At 41.1% G+C, this 19,406-nt stretch overlaps 1 long non-coding RNA gene across 3 annotated transcripts; it reads left to right on the top strand.

Moving 5' to 3' along the window:
• Positions 1–725: 725 nt before the first annotated feature.
• LOC310893836 lies at positions 726–18,713 on the top strand. 3 transcript variants are annotated; one of them, XR_014579351.1, is made up of 5 exons: positions 726–1,822; positions 10,372–10,450; positions 14,239–14,307; positions 15,696–15,760; positions 18,129–18,713. It is a non-coding gene; the product is annotated as an uncharacterized lncRNA (long non-coding RNA). The 3 variants fall into 3 exon arrangements; XR_014579352.1 differs by having other exon boundaries at positions 15,696–15,829; XR_014579353.1 differs by lacking the exon at positions 18,129–18,713 and having other exon boundaries at positions 15,696–16,053.
• The last annotated feature ends 693 nt before the right edge of the window (positions 18,714–19,406 follow it).

The following is a 19,406-nucleotide window of genomic DNA, read 5'->3' as shown; positions in this document are numbered from 1 at the left end:
GCTGCCTGATGGGCATATCATAGCAGGCTGTATCTTTTGTGATATTCCTGCTGACCATTGCTCTTACTTTTCAGTGGTGACGCCTGTGAGTCAGTGCTTCATGCATGTTACACTCAGTTCTCCCACTGTTATCAAGATAAAAATCTGCCGCAGGCAACTGTCCATTGAGCTTACCTCGGCTATTCACTGGTTCTTCCACTCCTGGCCTCCTGTCCTGGTTTACTACTCATGCTCCAGCCACGAGTTTTCTCCTTCTTTCATGCCCTTTTGGAGAACATGACTGTTGGTTTCCCTGTGGGTCTGGAGGACCTGAACTAAGCAGATAAAATGAGCTCCATAAAGCTCCTCTCTGTTCCTCTGAGCTGTTTTCTACGTTGTCCTGTCTCTAGGACAGTTTTACCAGGTCTGAAATTTTCTTCCTTGCTCTTGTGATTCATAGTTTCTCACAGAGGAGATGGGCTCTGCACAGGCCTCATGACCACCCTTTGTTAAGTCTTGGTATAGGACTTTTACGTATCTCAGCCCGATGTCTTCTGGGCCTTTATTTAGCTTCCTTCTTAAAAGAGGATCCTACAGCATACCCTAGGCCTGCTTGCGGTCTCTGTTCCTATCCAGACTGCTGCTCTAAAACCCAGGTATATATTTGTCCTGTAATGGCTAATCATTTATTCAGTGAACTGGAATTCAATACAGTCCAGAACCTGAGCTGCAGAAATTCTCTTACAATAACATTTTACTTTCTTCCAGGAATCGCTCAGTGTCCGTGAAATGTAACTGTCTCAGAATGTCAGAATGCCTTGGGTTGGAAGGGACCTTAAAGATCACCTAGTTCCAACCCCCTGCCATCGGCAGGGACACCTCCCACTAGAGCAGGTTGCCCAAAGCCCCATCCAACCTGGCCTTGAACACCTCCAGGGATTTGGGCACCTACATCTTCTCTTGGCAACATGTGCCAGTGCCTCACCACCCTCAGAGTAAAGAATTTCCTTCTTAAATCTAATCTAAACCTACTCTCTTTTAGTTTAAGACTATTACCCCTTGTCCCATCACCAACAGAATCACAGAATGGAATTGTATTGCATTGATGACGTGATCATCTGTTGATACTGTCAGTTGCTTCCAATCAATATCTCAAAAATATTTATTTAAAAATAATTTGAAAGACTGCATTGTGAAAAAATATATTTTTTATCTTTTAAGAGTGCATCCCTTTTAAGATCAATTTGCTTCATTATCTTTCTCTTCTTTTTCATGACTCTTTTCCAAGGCCTATCACCTGTCAAATATAACTGAGTTGTCTCCAACAATAAATTTCTCTTGTTCCACATTTCAGTGTGAGGTTATAGTTCTGGAATGTTTCTGCCAAATCATTTCTCATGCTAATTGCATGATCCTGATTATTCTCACCAAGATAGTGACTTAGAGGTGTGGACGCCTTCTCCTTACAGATTTTTAAGGACAGATCATGGAAAGTCTCACAGGACAGGTTTAAGCAAGTGCTCATTACTCTTCCCAGTTGTCTATAACATCACTGTGCAAGCTGAGAGTGAAAGTTATTTCTGTGAATCTCAAAAGAGAAGGCCATTCCCAGAATAAATGGTGACACCACCGTCACTCTGACTCAAGATTATATCTTGCATAAAATGTACAGCACAACCTTTGCTTTGCTTTGTTCCTTCATTTAGACTGGTGAGTGCTATGAAGCCACTCCAGAAAAACTGCAGGTGATGTACGTGTCTGTGGTGGAAGACCTTGTGAGTAAATTGAACCTTCTCTGCATGCCAGTGTTCGTGCTTTGATACACATTTCTCCTTACCTGCAGGTATGTGGCACCATTGCTGTTAAATTCAAATACACTAATCTAGCTGTGCATCGGTGTTACTCATAACTTCCTCCTCCCTGAGAAACCCTCCCAGCCACCTTCAAAGTGCTTGCTGCAACTTTGAAGTCACAGTAAGTCAGAGGAACCTGCTGGTAGGGAAAGCTCACTCTTTGTTTCCTTTCCCTTTACATCAGGTAGTAGAAGGCCAAGTTTTTACCTTGTGCAAATCAGCACAGGGTTGTTGAGGACAGAGACATTGCCTGTTCAAATACAGGTGACTTCTTGTCCTGAGGGCATCTGGAAATACAGACAAATATCTAAAAGACTCTCAGAACTTGTGGTTTGTTTTTCTTCTTAGTCATTTCCTCAATCCCACCTTCCTATAAACAGAGAAAAATAGCTTATTAAAACTTAAAAGAATACCTGATCATCTTCTGTTTATCAGCTTCCTGTCTTTCCAGACAGCTTGTAATTTGTCTTAAATTTACAAGCTATTTATTTAGCTACCATAATAAATATGGAAGGTTTTCTGTCCCTGCTGCTCCTTGTCCAAAACTTTCTGTTATTTCAGAAGGAAAGGTCTGCTGAATGGGAGGAGTGTTTCCATAGCTATCATGCTATATGGATGTAAGGAAGTGGAGTTTGCAGGAAAAGATTTATTAAGTCTTTATTAAACTAGCTGATAGTGCCAGAAAGCTTGGGCAACATTTCAGGCTCAGAATCCTTTTTTCAGTTCAGCTGAAATCACTGGTTCCACTTATAAAGATATATGTGATTTTGTTTGTTTGTCTTAACTCCATCCCTTTTGCTGATGGACAAGCCTGTTTGAGCCTGACATTTGGGAGGAAAATATCACAGCTGTGTATCTTTCAAATTGTCAGTTTCGATCACTCATGTGCTGGCAAGGACTGTGAGTATGTCTCCATAAAAAAAGCCTCTACCTTTTAGATTGCTCCTCTTTGATGGATCTTTGGTTCACCCGGAAAAGTTGTTTGAGACAAATGCATTTCCAAAGCTGAGCATGGGGATGTATGTAACAGTGAACTCACTCAAGACTGCTTTTTTGAAGGAATCAGTATGCCTGTCACTGACAGCCCTTTGCTTATTAGCTGACACTATTTTCTATTAAATTGCATTGATTTTCTCAGTACTGTAATGTCCTAGTGACATTAGGCAAGAATAACCAGTTCAAGTCTATTACTACATACTCTGCAAGTATTACCAGATGAGGAAAAAAGAACAACCTTTCAAGTACTGGGAGAAAGGTTGTTTTAGTACTTTGGAAATCCTTTGTGTTTCTTCTTTGACCTAGCAGAGTCCAAAAACTGCCCAGTGGTTTCTTAAAGGTTTTGCAACCGAGAGGCAGACTCTGGCAGAATATCAAGCGCCGAATGGATTGTTTCTTGGTGCTTTCTGAATTCACTCAGTAAAAGTGTTTGGAAGCAAGACAACAGAAGAAACGAGCCATCACCAGCTATATTCACTCCTGGTCGATAAAGGGTCAAGGCTGTGGCCCCCAGTGGGAAGGTGAGCTTCAAGCACTGCTCTGTGAGACACAGGCAAGGTTACAGAGGGGCAGACTGAGGCTCATCTGGAGTTTCAAGCAGAGAAGAAAAAGAACAACAAAGGGCAGAGCACTATTGTGATATTGCTGGCTCCTCCTACGCGCAGCACATGATGCCGAATATCACGAGGAGAGTGCCGCAGCTCTGATGTCAAATGCTGTCTCCCAAACGTGGAGCTGGCAAGTCATCTCTCTACTGTCACTGTACAAAATTGCAGGTCTCTTTCACTTCTGCTATATAAAGACGTCTTCGTCATCAATCTGCAATGGGCCCAGTCCTGCCAAGTTAACAGCCCATCTCATACTAACAGGCAGAAATCTCTTGGACCGAGGGATTTTTGTTGCAGGTTGGGAGGGGGTTATCCGGTACTCCATTCTTCTCCTCTACAGCACCTCTGGCCCCCTCCTCCCAGTTCCACGCCCTGAACTCAAGTCTGTAAACCTTTTGAACTATTTTAAAAAATGTACGGCTTGTCCTCTAAGACATAGGAAATTACATTTGATGGTCTATTGTATAAGAATTGCCATATTTAGAGAAAAATCAACAGATACAATCTCTGATTTCCTTTTCCCTATACTCCTCATATTCGCCTCCTTTTGCTTTGCTTGATTTTGCTGCTGCCATGTTGCAGCAGACGCAGATGTCACCAATTAGAAGATGGATTTAAAACTAATGAGAGCTAGGTTAAAAGAGCCTGCCTGCTCATTTAGCTGTTGCTGGAGAGTTGTGTCTCTGCCCCAGCTCGCATCTGGTGTTCTTGATGCCTTGTTGTGCTTTTAAAGGTACTCCTGAGATAAGCTGCTATTCAGCCTATGCAAAAATGTGCCATATATAAGGAAATCTTTGCTTACTCTTCTACAGATTCTGAAGCAGTCTTTCCAGTACTCAAAAGAACAGAGGTCAGTGATGTTAGTCTGGATCAACGGCTAAACTCTAAAAAGGACTTCTAAATGCAGAATTTGTGTTTCTTGTGGTTAACTATTTTGAGTTATCATGTTATAAGTTTACTCAGTGAAAGTAAACTCACCAGCAATACTGATCAGGAAGGAACTTGCTAGCAGGAGCTCAATAACTTTGTAGTAGCATATTGCATTTGCAGAAGGGCTGAATTGGAACACCACTAAGCAGATTAAAAACAGAAATGTGTGTTGGAAAATTAATGTAGTAAAAGTTAAGATTTCTGATTTAGAAAGAAATTCCTTAACATCTTTAAAACTATGAATCTGGTTAATTTCAAAGCCAACTAAATAGTCGGCAAATTCAATAAATATGATTTTTTTAAAAAGCTCCTAAATAAAATTAAGACAAATAAATACAATTTATCATTTACCATTGAGACAAGACTTCAATACTTTTTCAGGATAGACAAGGAGAGGCATTCTCATGCTCAGTTTCCAAAATGTGCAATGAACTCTCTTTGGACCAAAGGACAGTTGCAAAGATCCAACTTATACTTGTAGAACAGTGCAGACTTTGACCTGGCTTTTCCCCAAAAACCCACACATTTCTGTATCTGTTGCACACATAAATTTATCTCCTGGGTGAGGTTTGTGAGAAAATATTTCCCATACAGCAGATGCTGGTCAACTCTTAAGGCACAAATCGTAGGCTCCTGCAACTCGCTACCCAAGGTGATTTAGGTGCCTAGCTCCCACTAACAGCAGCTTTAGTGCAGTTAAAACTAGTCTTTCATGACACATTGTTTAAGAAAGCTAAGAGTTTGGGCACACAACTCTAAGTAATTTTCAGAGACCTTTTTGGCCTTTTTTTTTTTTTTTTTCATGAGTTTTCTCTTGTTGCACTGGGCGTTGTATTGCAAAATGGAGCTGGTCACTATAAATGAAAAAGTTAAAGCTTTTTGCTTTTCCCAGTCCCACTAATTTAAATATTTATGACAATCTTCTCTGTTTAGAAGGTACATGTAAACCTGGCCAAGATTTTCCATAGCATATCCATTTATAATATGTAGGTTCAGCTAACTTAACTATATTTTTCATTGTCAGCCTTCTGGCTCTTATTCACTGCTCTACAAAGAATATTTTGCACTGTGAAATACCCATGTAACTACAGTGTTTGTATTCATATGGAGCAAATTATAAGCACATGAAAGTAAAGTACATTCTTCATGATCTTTACACTGCTTGAAGGTTAAGAATACAATAGATTAAAAGAATCCAGGAATAAAGTGGTCTCTGGGGAGCATTCACAATATTTGTGTAAGGCCATGCCCATTTAATATACGAATCACAAATAAAACGCTAATAGAAATGTTTGAAATATTTTCCAAACATTCTCATTATATGGCCTCACCCCCCTTCAGCTTCTGTGTTGCAGCAGTAGTGCTGCTCAGAAGAGTCTGTACCACACATATTTAAAAAAAAAAAAATCAGAGTCTACTTTGTGCATAATTAAGAAGTTCAACCTATGTAGTTCTACAAAAACTGGGAAAACATTCTCAGAAAGTTGCTGTTTCCAAATAATGGGTTCCCTCGAACAAACGTTTAAACTTTTGTTGCAGTATCTATGCAGCCTGACTTCCTGTAGATGATCTGAAAGCTCCAGTAAATACCGGGGGCTTGATTAAATGAATTCAGTGTAATTAAGTTGATTGGCACTGTCTGGAAAGCTTGACCATTTCTTGCTTGCATCAAGAAATCACAGACATTTTGTGTCTTGAAACAAATGCTGTTATCAAAAGATGAATCATTTTGAAATGAAAAATTAAATTATATTTTTTAGATCTTCTTAAAATGTATTAGCCAAATGGCAGGTATTACAATCTCATCTAGCAGATGCCAGCTGAAAAGCAATAAAAACAGCAGTAACGCAAAATCACAGGTGACACACTTCAGATGAGTTCCTAATTTATCATCCTTTTGCTGCAATACCAGCTTGAAAGCAGTCTTCACTCTTTCGATATTAAATATTTCAGAAATATATAAATGAACACAGATGTCTGCTACCTTTTTATGGATCACAAGACATCGCCTTGCTCTAACTGTATGCCATATTCTTACTCAGTTTCAATAGGAATTTAAGTTCAAGTCTCATTTGGCAAATGCTAGCAGTCTTCCCATTAGCAGTGAGAAGCCAAAAGCCCAGGTATGAAGCAAATCTGTGCCCGGTGGGATTTGACTGTCAAGCATGCACTGCCATACTTATTGCTTTCTGTACAGTTAGATTACTTGTAATGAGATCAAAGAAAACCCTTCAAGGATATTTTATTATGTGTGAATGGAACCTGTAAATTGATTTCCATGATACAGGAAAATTAAATTTATCTGATGTGACTGTGCAGAAAAGACTTGCCTTGAAAGAATATTCCCCTCTTTTTCATGTCTACCTGACCCTGTGCGAGTATTTGGAGAGCATCTGTTCTCCTGCCTCATTTACAAAACCTTTTGAATTATTTCACGTCATACTCACCCAGAACCCAGTCAACACCAGCTGACCTAAGATCCAAATGTTATTCCCTGTGAAAGTTCAGAAATCAGTGTGTTCGTCTGACTGCAAGACTAGGGCACAGTACTCTCCTTAGGCACAGTGTCACAGCCTTCATCCTGACCCAGAAGTTTCTTTGATTATTGGACTGTTAACATCAGTGTTAACTGATGCCTGTTAACATCAGTGGGCATAAAAAAAAAAAAAAAAAACACAAAACATCAGCAACAACAATAAAAAAAAAAACCAACACCACAGCTCTGTCTGCACATCGGTGTCCTTTGAATTAGAATCTGCCTTTTGAAAACCTTTGCACAAATTCAGTTTTTGGTCAGCAGTGCTTTGAAGGTTTCTGCATCAAACTCCATTTTGTGGTGTAGACACCCCTGTGTTAGCTAATACAAAGAAAGCTTGCGAAATAGCCATCGTGAAATGAAGACAGCGTTATAATCAGACGTTGTTAGCAATAAAGACGTAATTGGACTCTAGTCCCATGCATGGTGCCAAACCCAAATAACCTCTTATGCATGCATTTTTATTGTGAGGCGTATTTAATTGAATCCTTCGAAGTAATCAGGGATTCACATCCAGGTGATTATAATCCCTATCTCCTTCAGAGTTAAATTCCCAAGTGCGGTGGCCAGGAGGAAACTTCAAAGCAGAGCTGCTGAAGGAGCAGCAGGTCCGCAGCGCCTTGGCGTGCCAGGGAGCACGGTGTGTGCACCTCAGCAAATGTTTCACTCCAGCTGACCAGCTGATAATCCTGCAGGCTTTGCCTGCTCCTGGCAGGTGTTACTTTTGGGAGTGCAGGGATGTGCCTGTGGCTGCAAGCAAGCAGGACGGAGGTGTGCAGCAGTGTGGTGCTGCTTGCAACACCCAACACACAGCTCTTTGTTTTCGCTGACAACGAAAAAAAAAAAAAAGAGAGAAAAAAGAGCCTATGTTTTTTACAGAAGTGGTGTGGGCTGAAATCCCACCTTCTTGACAATCTGCATCTATGTATTAGCTAATATCTGTGCTTGTAAATGAACCAGCAGCAGACCAAGTCCTCTTGGATAGTCTCTGTTGTCCAGCAGTCATGGTTGGTGTCCCAGGCACTTTTCACGTCATGGTTCACAGGGGTAGCATGGGCCAGGAACAGATTGCAGGCAGTCTCCTAGTTTGGGGAAATAGGGGTGCATACGTAAATGAGCAATTAGTGGACTGATTTCTAGAGCAGCGTTTATTGCAAAAGAAATTACATCCAGACCACTAACAGTCATGACTGTTTAAAAAGCCAGCTAAGCAATTAAGCATTAAACTGCTACGATGAGTAAATAAAAATATTGTTTTTAATGACCGTAATATATGTCAGACTGGTTTGATTTATGTGCTAGGAGTAAAGACATTGCCCTGTTTTGTTAGACCAGTAGACAACCTTTTCTCATATGTGGTTCCAGAGTAATTGGGAGGGTCTGAATGCTCCCAAAGGGTCTTCTGAACTCTACACTACAGGTGGTTTTCTTCCAGTGGCTTCTTTGGGAGATGCTAAGGGCATAGCAATATGTCTGGTGGGAAAACCTCCGCACTTCTGCAAAACAATTATTTTTTGCTGTCAAGCAATTTTTTTGAAAGCAAGAGCATAGGCACTTGCATTTAAAACCTGAACAAAGCAATTCAAGAGGCATGCCAGAAATATCAATCTGAGAATAAATAAATTAGGTAGAGGAGGTCACAGGCTTATCAAGGGAATTAAAGCAGAAACACTATAATGGCTGGTTTCAGATCTCAACATGCCCACTGCTGTCATAGCAGAGGAAGACAAGAGCAGGCTGGATGACCCCGTATTCACTTGGCAGAAGGCTACTACTTGCCCAAGCCAGGTACCTCCCAATTGCTTTGGGCAGGGATTTCCTTTGTTGCTGGTTGTGCTTCAGCCCTGAAAAGGTAATCATGTCATTTTCTAATAATTACAGCCAGCTCATATTTCACTGAATTTAATGGGCAGGGCTGTTCAGTGCATTTTTGTGAGTTTAAAGTGACAAAACAAGTTTTATTAGATAGAAGTTCACTGAAAGATGACAGCAAGATACCTTTTCAAATCTTTTCCTAAGATGCTTGTGCCTTATTCATTAAAAAGCAAATGCAAAATTTCCTGGTTTTATTTCACGTCATCTTGTTCTGGAGAGGGAGAGGAGGGGAGGAAGATTCTTTTAGCCATCCTGGCTCAGCAGTGCAGAAGCATGCTAGAGGAGGTGCGTGAATGGAAGTAGAATTTCAGAAATGCAAAAGGTTTTGCTGTGGTCCACAGGGACTTTGAAACGTGACGTTCAAAAAGCTACCCCCCTCCCTTCTGTAGAGACGGTTTTCCCATTAAGATTCATATACTGTCCTGGGAATGTAACAAGGATTTTGTCTGCAATCCAAGAAGACAGGACCACATTCTCAGTGATTAGATCACTAAACCCAGTAGAGGCTGTTCAAATTCCTTCTCTGCACATGGCTGGTGTGTTTACATCTACCATGGGCACTTCTGTCCTGTTGTGCTTTCTGCTTTGCCTATATAAGTTGAAAAAAGTAAAAGAGCTATCAACGTGCAGTTCTTCCCACTATTTTAGTGAACAACAAAAGGTGAGTTTTTTGTTCAGTACAGTTTTTTATTTCTTCCTAACCATAGGTATCAAGCTTGTTGCATGAAAACAGTGTCAAGAGTAGCACTTGCTGTACAGCACTGCTGTGTTCTGTGCAACTGAGAATCCTGTAGTCTCCATTAACTTTGCAATATCAGGAAGTTTACTAAAATATCAGGAAGAGCTGCTCTGTTAGGTGAGCTTTCCCAGACATTAGGGTGGAGGGGAGGATAAAATGTCAAAAATAAGCCTAACATCAGAACTCCCGTTTTACAGATGGGTAAAATGAGGCATAATAATCGAGTAATCGTTTGGTCTTTCAAGCTACTGTCCATCTTTAGCTCACAAAACAAAACAAAACAACTAAACAAACAAACAAAAAACTAAAATCAGATATGATACAGACTTATAAAGTCATCTGTAATAATAGAATCATAGAATCGTAGAATCAGAATCACAGAAAGATTTTGGTTGGAAGGGACCTTAAAGCCCATCTAGTTCCAATCCCCCTGCCGTGGGCAGGGACACCTCCCACTATACAAGGTTGGTCAAAGCCCCATCCAGCCTGGTCTTGGAGTCTGAAGAAGATGAATGGAGAATGGTTGTTTTTGTCCCATCACTTTTTTTGGAATTCATGACCATCAGGAAGCTGACAGGCAATGACTGAAAAAGCAACAAAAGGACATGATTTTCTTATGGTCACTAAAATCTGTTGCCTGGTAGAAACAAATCCCAGAATACTGGGGAGGCCAGTGGTATAAATCTGTTCACAAAGCACTTAGTTGAGTTTGGGGAGGGACATGGATGTAAATGCAAGCTCCAGCTGCAGCAGTGCTTCAGCTGTGGGTATCTGGAGGCTGGGAGGATGTATGAAGGAAAGGACCACTTGGCACATTCCCTGCTTGCGCTTGTTGCCTTTCCTCTGCATCCACAGATGGTGACTGATGGAGACCAGATCCTAAAGACACTTTCAATATGATCCAGTACAGCAGTCCTCATGTTCCTATCTCTAGGTAAGCAATGCTTAGACACAGATTTATTTTAATGCATCTTTATCTCAAAAGCACTGTCAAGCAATTTCTAAATGATTTGAATAATTTCTTTTTGCATCCCTAATAAGTGATGCCAGGGAGCATTTGCTGTTCAGCATTTGTGAAAATGTTGATCCATAATCAGATACTAATCTGTTCTTTTGCTGCCTGGAAATAATAATAATAATAAAAAAAAAGAATAAAAAAAAGCAACAAATTCAAAGCTGTCTCATGAGGGCTGCAAAGATCAAATGCTTTTTGTTTCCCCTTTTCACCCACAATAGCCTGCTTCACAAACTAGCTGCAGTAGGCAGTGGCTCAGCAAGTGAATTCCAAATCACTCTGGGCTTTGTTTGACCTAGCAGCCAGTGTAAGACAGAGACACAACTGCATTATAACTTCCTTCCCACAACACAGCATTGTTTGGAAGCTGCCCAAAGAATATTACACCACCGACTGCATTCCTAGCTCAGTGGGTATTGGTAGCCCAGAAAATTGGTTCCCTCCTTTGTTAGTTATAGAGCTTCCCAGTTTGTACCCTGTCGCTGATGCTCTGCTCCATTCCTGGTATCATCAGAGTCAGTAAAAATAGAGGTAACCTTACAAACAGACCAAACTGATGCAAGAGCATTAAAAACATTCTCAATAGGAAATTTTATAACATTTTTACTGACTGTTAATGAAACGGCAGACACTGTTTAAAATGTTTTCTTATTTAATGTTTTCTTCTTCCTTCCTTCCCCTGCATCCATTTTTGTCCTCAAAAACAATTTAGTCATGTCATCTTTCAGGCAGTCAGACCAATATGAGCACCCAGTCACTGAATGGGAAAATATGGCAGCTATCATGAGTTTATACGACAGTGATAAGCTATGTATTTTAATTAACATCATATCAGTGAAAGCCTTTGTTTTCATAGAGGCAAGAGCATTTTAAACCCTTCCTGTACTCCAGCAAACAAGGCAATGAGGGCACAAAGTCCAGGATGTTAATTGCATGTTCCGGGTTTCACTATTTCAGGGCTTAAAACTGTAAGATATGATATTGTATCCTAGCTATCTAGAAAGATAATTTGGGCTAATTCAATAAAAAAATAAATAAATGTGTAATCAATCCTGGCTACTGCTCAGGTTAGGTATAACAATTCTGACACAAACCGCTCCTTATCTAAAGCCACACAGTCTTTGGGCCTGATCCAAAGCCCACTGAGGACAGCAGGAGTCTTCCCACTGACTTCAATGGGTTTCCAACAGGCTGTTTGCTCTCATCTATTTATAGGCAATTTCTGTCATGTTCTGCTGCATTTTCACACTGTCTGACCAGGTTCTCGTTAACCACACAGCACTATGATGGAGAGCAGCAAGCAGAAGAGGCCCAGGAGGGGCTGGGGGCAGGAAGCCCGTGCTTGATGCTGGCGGCAGCTTCACCAGGGCACGGTGCCGGGGTCATGGGGCCAGGCCCCGGTCCCCACAGAAGGAGCGGGCGGGAGGAGCAGGGTCCTGCCCTGCGAGGCACTCTGCTCAGGAAATGGCTTTCGGCTCCGGCCCCACTTACCGAGGGTTTCTATGCGGATGTCCAGCCTCAACGTCCAACCGGAGAACGGTCCTGAGAGAGCAGGCAGCGGGCCCACTGGCTTCCTTCGCTTTCCAGAGATGTTGCTTGTGCCCCACCCTCTACGAAATATAGTTTGGAAAAGGAAAGTGGGTTTGTTAAAACCCTGGTGTCTTTGTTTCAGGCTTTCTTGCCTTTCCCCAGTGGTGGTGTTCTGTAGCAATTGTCACTGTGGGGCTGGGGAAGTCACCGTGGATGGTGCTGGTCCCCAGGGATGCTCCAACAACCTAACACAGGACTTAACAGGACTAACACAGGGCCAGTAAAGGGCAAGGTAATGGTGCAAGGTGAGGCACCTCCATGTGGAGCACTCCCAGGTGGCTCACAGAGCAGTGTAGAAACCAGGGGCTCCCTCTTTGCCAGAGGGAGAAATTATTCCACAGTGCTCCAGGGGAGGATAGGATGGGAGATGAGAAGCACATGTTTCAAACTGACATATCACCTGGACTTCAGCAGACGAATGTAATTATGTGAGTTAACAAAGACATGGCAGCTTTGATGATAGCAGTAGTTCTTGCTGTGCAACTCAGAAGCGACAACACCAGTCTGTGCAAGCACAGTGCCGTCAGTGTCAGACGGGGAGAGCCATTTTTACTTATTCTGGTTACAGTCTTTGTGGAAGACCATAAACTTGTATCCAAGATAGAGATGAATTGCTGTCCATAAACAAAAAAAAATATTAACTCAGGTTTAAACAGAACTGAAAATGAATGGCTGAGATCATAGGGATGAAGCATTAAAGGTATCTCCTACCTGTAAGTCAGGAAAGCAGGTGCTCTAACTGCCCCTCTCCCACTGCTTCATATTTCTGTGTCACTGTTTCTGGGAAGCTCACTGCAGTTTTCTCTGACCATGGTCTTATTGCCTGACACAGGCAGGCCAAGAAAATGGGTTTTCAAGGTCAGTCTGGAGAGACCTGGCTACAGGGCACCCGTTCCAGCTTTAGCCACAGAAATACCTGCAGTGGCTGGGCTGAGTCTGTGCACGTAGCTCTCCTCCTGTGGTTGCAGTTTTAACCAGAAGATCACAGCATGTTATCACAGTTGGAAGGTCTCTGTGTCCCATGTTACTTTCTTCTTGCAATTTGTGAAAATCAGTGTCTGTATTGTGCCCTCCCTTCAAATTCACACTAAAGGTAGCGACCTATCTGCTGCCAGGTGCACACTGAGGACAATGAGATGTCTGTGCCATTGCTCTTGTAGATACTGATTAAAAACGGTGCAGGCAACCCAACCAGAAAAAAAGCCAACAATATGGTCACCAAGAGTCGTACCGTAATCTGGTCACCATAGTCTGTATGAAGAAAGTGGAAGAACTATTCCTGCAAGAGCACTTCTTAACTTCTGAGGGCTTGACTGTAGACAATACCATTCTTTTTGCATTTTAGAACACAGTTCGTATAACTTAGATATTCTTCTCTTAATAAAACTTAGATGATTCAAGCTAAAGAAAACAAGCTGTAGGTTTAACACTTCTAGTTTGCAAGCTGGGATTCAGCCCAGATCGTGTTTGCATCAGGTGCTATTGGCAGGTCTGTGCAGAAGCAGAGCGAGCTGAGGGTGATTTTCTGCTCCCTGTGTCACTTACTCCAGTGCCAGACTTTACATTACCTGTTATGTCTTTTCAGGGATGGCTGTAGGGATTAAACGGGTCATTAGGCATTAGGCATAGACATCGTAATAATAGGCCAAGGATGACATGCTTGGAGAAAAATACATGGGGAAATTTGTCCCACTTTGCTGCACGGTATCCACCCTGAGTAAGTCAGGCTGTCACGCAGATGACTCAGAACAGTAGTGTCACACCATCAGTGAGAGTGATGACTCAGAAAGCAGTTTTTAAGCTGAAAACAACCTTCCAGGTTGTCATTGAAGGTTAGAGATGTATGACGAAGATTACATTAAAATTCAGCCTTTTGGCTTTTTTTCTTCAAATTATTTGCCAACTTAAACATTTCTTCATGCTCATCCACCACACAGTTCTTTTTTAGATGAAGTTTCAGTGGCCTCCTGCCCTTGACATCCATTCACTGATTAAAAAAAAAAAAAACACGGAAGAAGAAAATAAAGCTATATATTACCATGGATTTTAAACCACTCGCGTAGTTTCAAACTTTTAAGGATATAAAAATAAAATGCTATCCCTTCCTCCTGCAACAGGCTGTTTCCTGTGACAGGTTTCTGTATGCCTCAACTGCAACTGGCAAGGTGCAAAATTGACAGCATATGGTAAGACAGCAAATATTGTTACAAAATTCTCCCTCAGAACTAAGCTGGGATTTCTGCATGGTAATGAGTCATGTAATTAGTGTTGGAATGTTTCACTAATCAGCCACCAAAACAAATTCAAAAAAAAACCTATTGTAACACAGGTTATTGACTTCAAAGTTTGTGTAAGTCATGTTCAACTGCATCTTCCTCAAAACAGCTTTAAAATAAAAGAAAAATTATGATCAACAGGGGTCCCTGACTTCAGATGCATGTGACTTTTTAACATAAACCTTAATCTTGAGCATAGAAGCATTCACATGATCATTTAATACATAATTAAAATACCAAGAAAAGAACATGACTTTGTAAGATCAGTGATTTACTATTTTCCTCTCTCATGTATGGATGAAAAACATTTTGCACACGCAGCTGCTTTGCCCAATCCTCTGGGACACTGTTGTCTACCAGCTAGGACATTGATTGTATAATCTGTGATTCATTTTCTGCCAAAATGTTTTTTCTGATTTCACCCAACCTAGTCTTCAAGCATACATTCAACTGGAGAGTGCAAACTTGCTGAAAGCTTTCCTAGAGAACCAAATATAAAATAATAGATATATGGTAGTCTGAAGTAGGGTATTTTAGGACAATACCAGGGTTCCATGTGCACGAGGCTGATGGCAATAAAAGCACACAAATCTTTGGGAAGCACTGAAATGACAAGACCTAGTAAAACATTTCTTAGGGACAGGATTCCTGCGTAGTGACATACAACATGTGTTAGAGACACACTTTAGGAAATCTCCCTTCCTCTGTGGTGGCATCATTTCTGCAGTTAACCTGTTCTGTCTCAAGATCTGTACTACATAAAAGGGAGCTAGCTGTGTTAAAACATCCGGGCAAAGAACAATATTCCAGTTTCCTCCAACAACATGTTGTCTCAGAAGTCTTTTAAAATAGTTTATAAAAATTCCAGTAGACATAGCAAAACAATAAGGTGATAACCTAAACAAAATAATCAAAAACAAACTAGGAAATCAAGCTTTTAGAAAAAAAAGCTGTGTATGACTGAAGACTGTCTATACACTTGTTTTTTTAGTGCAAAGAGGAGGAAAAAATTCTTTAGTTGAGTGAGGTGGAGCTATGAAGAAGTTCATCAGGCTACCACTAGAATTGCCTGCTATTAGTTAATAGCAAGCGACAACTTCATCTCACCAGCTGATGCGTCATGTGTCTTGTTTTCATTTCTTCAACAAATGATAGTAAATGCTTGCCAGAAAAGTCATAGATCGTTAACTTTTGATACAATGATTAACTTTTAGCCATCACCATCTCCAAAATACATTTTGACAATCTCTATCTATTGATAATTTTGTGTAATGTATTCCTCTTTCTCCCATGCTGAGGTTGCAGCATCCAGAGATACTTCAGCAGTGGATCCCCACAGTCAAGAGACCAGTAAGTAACACAGGTGGGAGATCTTTCCTGAGAGTCATTGCAACAGTTTGGATTAAAATGAAAGAAAAAGTGCTTCTAAAAGGTACATTGCTATAAGTAATGAAGAAATCAATGTATTTTTATCTAAACTGAAAGAGATACAGGAAAAAATAAAAGATGCAGTATATTTCAGAAGAGGAAAAATTACTGATGTCCAAAAGACAAACAAATATTTTACAATTTAAAGACCTTTTCTTTAGCAGCATCTGTTTCTTTTTTTGTTTGCTTGTTTGTTTTTGATATAATGAAATCTCTCTCTGTCTCCTCTCTGCCCCTTACCAAGGCTCAGGCTTTCCCTGAAGTGTTATCATATATACTCAAAAGAGAAATGTAAATTTATACACAGAGGAAGCCATCCCAGTAGTGGGATAGTATTTTTTAAGATACCTGAGAGTATTGCTTTTTCCAGCTGAAGGAAATACATGGAACAAAAACACTGTGATGTATTTCACCTTTTTTTTATACCGTAACGCTTAATTTTGGTCATAAATAGGTGTTTGCATTGCCATATAGAATAAATAATTGTGTTGTTAAAATAATAGCTTTTATTTCCTGGTTATAAACATAACACAAAGTTACTGTTCCACCATTCATCCATCTTGAGTATCATGTTTAATACTGAAATAAATAATACATGTGTTGGATTTCATATATAGGCTTTCCATTGCCTGGGGGTTGGATTTCCTGCTATTGTTCCTTACAGGTAACTGTGTACACTCATTGATCATGCTGAAGACCAGTGCTGTCTGAGGTGGTTTTGGCTCTGTACTTACAGACCCAGACTTCAGAGCATGCCCTTCTGCTTGGATTTATAGTGGAAAAAAGAGAAAATACTCTTCTTTTCATGGAAAGCCTTTTCCTTCTCCACTTTGAGATCAATGTCAACTTTTTAATGCGATTAAAAGCAAATTTCTTAGGTAAATGTCTCGGGAGAGGGGTTGTCATGCTGACTGAGGTGAAAAAGACAATCAGTGAGCTTTATGCATGTTTAAACTACACACAAACCTGTACAAGATAGTCTGGCCACGGGTTCTTTACAAAATGACAGTTTTTTCCTTCTACATCTTGAAACAAGGCTCCTATCACCCATCTGCCACAGCTACCACTCACTTGCAGTGACCAAATTGTCCTGTTCTAGCTTCCACCTGTATGAACTCGAGTAGATTTTTCTGGGAGAGTCTTTGCTTGTGAAAACAGCAAAGTAAAACAGTTTGCCTTGTCATGAATGCACAAAACCAGATCTTTTCAAGTGGATCACTGTACAGCAAATGCCAGAGTGCCTTGTTGCTGTGCTGATGGTAGGGAGAGGACATGTCTTTCAGATCTACAGTCTGCTCTTTTCAAAATGAGCACCACTTCCTAAGTGCCGTGATTAGCGGCTACCACTCATTGTTACACTTTGGATATTCACCAAGATAGATATAGGGATTTGGTAATGCCGGTGGTGGAGTGGACACAAAACCCGATGGAAATGCACTTCTGATAATATTCAAGGAATCAATTTTGCAAAGAGCAGTGTGCAACCTGAGCTCTGTGCAAGTATGAAATTCCTCCAGCCTGTGGAAATTGCTTCTGTTTGCTCCAAATCTTTCTCAGCTAAAACTAGTGAATACAAAAGGAGCAACCTAGTTTTGCTTCTTTGTTTTTCTCTGCCACTATTTAGCTGCCAGACAGCAGGAAATAGAGTCTAGGGCCATTGCTGCAGTGACATTGGCATAAACTAGGGCAAAACCATTTTCTTAGGTACACTGCCTTTCCCTCCATAGCTATATTTTGACAGTCTTTGTCATGGCAGGTCTCATGCCTACACACACACATATATATGCATCAGGACTGGACTTACTGAAAGGGAGTGAGGTACAGGTACATTCCCCCTGGAGCTGTCAGGCTGAGATTTTTTAAGACCAAAGACTACACAAAGTCCTACAGAAGCACCAGAAGGAAAGGCTAAAAGTGTGTAGTGCTGTACTCTTGTTATGCTTTCAGATTCACCTCTTCCCCATAAATTGCACAGGAGTCAATCACACTAATTATTGCATTTTAAGCTAATGGATTGCTTAGGCTGACTAAGGAAAGCAGATTGCATTTAGATGTCTATCCCTCAGTTTTTCTTTTAGTCATGTTCTCTCTTCCTCACAGCTTGAGAGACTTCTCACAAGTTTACAAGATTAAAAAAAATCACAGCCTATGAATGGGTTTGCAAGCAGTAGAAGTACATCAACCCGTGTGTGTGTGTTTGTGTGTTATAAAAAGGATGTGTGTGGAAAGGCATGTAAAATACAAAGGGTAATACCATCGTTTACACGTTATTTCCTTAAACAGTATCTTCTATTCAAATCCAGATGGTGCTTGGAGAATTTTCTGCTTCTGAAAAAAGAGTTCCCTTCCTCTTGGCTGCCGTACATCCTCACACCACACCTGGGAGTGACTCTGGTCACATTCCCATCTCCTGGCTTGGGATCTGAATGTTCCACCATATAATGTGTTATCATAATGTGGATGCTCAGCTCAGTCCCCGAGGTGATATCCCCCCTTTTCTCTGGGACATAAGCAACACGCTGCTGTTGAACTCTAACATCCTTTCTGAGCTTCACCCTTTCCCCATCTGCTGAAAGTACTCTCGGCAGTCTTACCAAGAAAAGAGGAAGAAAAAACGAAGACTGCTCGGGAGAGTACTGAGTAATTTCCTGATTTAATAAATTAGGCTTGAGAATCCTGCTGCTATTTTTTGTTGGTATTTGTTGTTACTATTTTATGAGTATAAAAACTTCAGTATTTTTAGAAGCAAATGAGGAACAAGAATTCAAAGTCAGTTTTGCTTCCAGCATTTTGAGTGTTTGTTAGATTCGTGAGAGTCTCCTGGGAGCCCAGACTGGGTTACACCAATACAGCAGCTCATTGTTTCATTTAGCCGAGAAGGACCTTTTAGCCCCCCGGGTTCCCACACATTTTCCTAGCACAACAAATGCATACAAGTTACCAGAGGCATGAAGCTACTGTTGAGGTAGGGTAGGAAACCAACTGGAAAGCAGCCATCAGTGCTGCCCAGCTGTTCAGCCCAAGCAGGGGGCAGGCTGTCAAATCCATAGAAAGAGCAGGAAGCAAGGCAGCAGCAAGCATTCAGGGAGAAATCAGCTGGCACCACCATGCTTATGACGCGTGCCAGTATGGGGTCAGGACCGTGCTTTCACATCTGAGTGGGAGGAGGCAGGTCACCTTCACTGCTCTTTTAAATAGATGATCTTCAGTCATGCCAACAGAGTTGGTCTTGTGGCACAGAGAGAGAAATGTAGGAGGGTTTTCATTGCACCACCAGCCTGCCACTGCTCTCGAGCTGGGTGCTCCTTGGAGCTATACCACCAAAGAAAGCTCAGCCAGGACAGTGGTGAGAGCTGCTAAACCTTCAGCTCAGTGAGCTGAAACAAACATCACACAATAACAAGTATCGCTTATCAGTTGGGGATGAAAAGCAGATACTTCTAAGCTGTTATTCATCTTTAACATTTAAAACAGGTCAGCTAAACTCTTTCCTAAAAGTTCTTATCATTCTCTGTGGCCTATACAGGCAGGGTAACTCAGACGGCTGACGGTGGGTGAGCTGACCGCAGGACCCCATAGGG

This window comes from Anser anser (assembly GCF_964211835.1).
Source record: "Anser anser genome assembly, chromosome: 2".
In the NCBI taxonomy this organism is placed as follows: domain Eukaryota; kingdom Metazoa; phylum Chordata; class Aves; order Anseriformes; family Anatidae; genus Anser; species Anser anser.
Note: the sequence above shows the minus strand (reverse complement) of the source record. Positions and strands in the feature narration are given on the sequence as shown.